General features: G+C 34.8%; 1 pseudogene; it reads left to right on the top strand.

The window, feature by feature from the left end:
* Positions 1-1,208: 1,208 nt before the first annotated feature.
* LOC123640688 lies at positions 1,209-1,675 on the top strand (annotated as a pseudogene).
* Positions 1,676-2,305: the final 630 nt, after the last annotated feature.

Here is a 2,305-nt window from a genome sequence, read left to right as displayed (position 1 = left end):
GTATAGATAGTTTTATGAACATTAGTTTCCAGATCTCAATTTTTTCAAGTTGATCTGCCTGCTGTGAAGATGGAATACAAATTGTGGGTTTTCCTTTCCAATGACTTCTTTTACAATTGCTCCTCTCCTACCTGACAAAAGAGATGCCTATATCGCTCATCCTGAATCTTGTGCATTGGCCCAGGTTGCAGAATTTCTGAAGTATCAACAATGGGGCAGCTTGAAATATTGGTGGTAAGTGGATTCTAGTAATATCCTCTTGTTGATACTATCTCATGCCTTGCTATGAATAAAATTAATGTGGAGGTAATCAGATGATCAGCTCCAAATAATTGTTGACCATGGATCATTATAATTTTTGACATACAACTCAAAAGGTGAAAGAATTAAGTGTTATTTCTGTAATAGAACTCCCTTCATTCTCATATACTTATTTACAATGACACCTATAAAAGCAAAAAATAAGAAATAGAGTTGAAGTTAAATCTACTTCTTGTAATAAATGTTATTCATCCACTGATACATGAAATAAGTTTTGAAAAAACACCTCATCTAAAAAAAAGTAGACAATGGTGCAGTCCTTCAAAATGAGATAGAACATGATTTTTAAATGAGAACTCTATAACTAGTCAAATTATTAATCAGGTGCCAATAAAGACATTTTCAAACATTTAAAAAATACATTAAAAAGCCTCATCTATCTCATTAAGGGGTTCATTTCTAATAACATTTTTATTTTTATAGTTAATAATCATTTGTAAAAATTTGTAAAACACTCATATTTTGACCAATTGTATACTGATAATCATTGTAATGTTATAGTCTGGAACATTTTTGTAAAAACAGCTTATGGTAACAGGAAATAAACACATTTCATTTATATATTGAACATATGTTTATTTTCAGAGAAATGTGAAAGGGTGACTGAGAAAAGACTTTTGAGAATTTTAGAATGAAACTTTATGGAGGAATGGGAATGGTAGTGGGAGTTCAAGAAAGAGTGTAGAATTTTAGCCTAAGAAGAGTGTATGCATATGTTTTTTAAAATGGACAATTTTGAATTTCAGTGAATATATTAAAAGATTGATGTAACAAGTTTTTTTTGAAGTTAATATTTATAATATTGTTGGAAATTACATCCTTGCAATTATTTAAACTTAAGACAAGAAATCATAATTGTAAAGAAAAATTTTACACCTTTTCTCAAGATGGCGCCGAAGGCCAAGTGGGAAGCTCCTGCCCCTCCCAAAGCTGAAGCCAAAGCAAAGGCTTTGAAGGCCAAGAAAGCAGTGCTTAAAAGGCTTCCACAGCCACACAAAAAAAGATCTGTACTCACCCACCTCCAGCGGCCAAAGACACTGAGGCTCTGGAGGCAGCCCAATTGTCCTCGGAAGAGCGCCCCCAGGTGAAACAAGCTTGCTCACTATGTCATCATCAAGTTCCCCTTGACCGCTGAGTCTGCCATGAAGAAGACAGAAGACAGCAACACACTTGTGTTCATTGTGGATGTCAAAGCCAATAAGCACCAGATCAAACAGGCTGTGAAGAAGCTCTATGACACTGATGTGACCAAGGTCAACACCCTGATCAGGCCTGATGGAGAGAAGAAGGCATATGTTCGACTGCTCCCGATTATGATGCTTTGGATGTTGCCAACAAAATTGAGATCATCTAAACTGAATCCAGCTGGCTATTTTTAAATATATATATGTAAAAGAAAAATTTTACAAGGAAGTATACAGCTTTTTCAAAATTCTTTTGGGGGTACTTGAGCAAAAATATTTAAAGACCCAGGAATAGAATCTAAAATCTTTAGTATGATAGTGACAGTCCCATCTACCTTTTCAGCTTTCAGTATTTTACTATTATTTTTCACCGCTCCTAAATATTGTCAAACTCTCCTACTTTGTATACTTTCTATTCCTGGAAAACGTTCTGCATTTTCTGTTTGTGTGCCCTTCCTTCCGTGTTGAAAGGCTCTTTTCTTCCTATTTTCCACTCTAAGAATTCCACCCATCGTCAAAGGCCCAGAGGAAGAGCTTCTCTTCCCTGAAGCTGTTCTTGGTTCTATCTTCTGATGTTCTACAGCAATTTTCCTTTTTTTATTTCTCCTACAGCATTTTCACGGTTCATTTGCTATTAATATTATGGCTTTTTGTCTTCACATTTTACATCCCCTACCAGATTTTAAGCTCTTCATGAGCACAGGCCATTTTTCTTTGGATCCCTGTTGCTTCCTTACATATAATGATTGTTTATAAGATATTTATTTTGTGAATTAATAGGGTTCATTGCTAAGAGGGTA

This window comes from Lemur catta, chromosome 6 (assembly GCF_020740605.2).
Source record: "Lemur catta isolate mLemCat1 chromosome 6, mLemCat1.pri, whole genome shotgun sequence".
NCBI classification, from domain to species: Eukaryota; Metazoa; Chordata; class Mammalia; order Primates; family Lemuridae; genus Lemur; species Lemur catta.
Note: the sequence above shows the minus strand (reverse complement) of the source record. Positions and strands in the feature narration are given on the sequence as shown.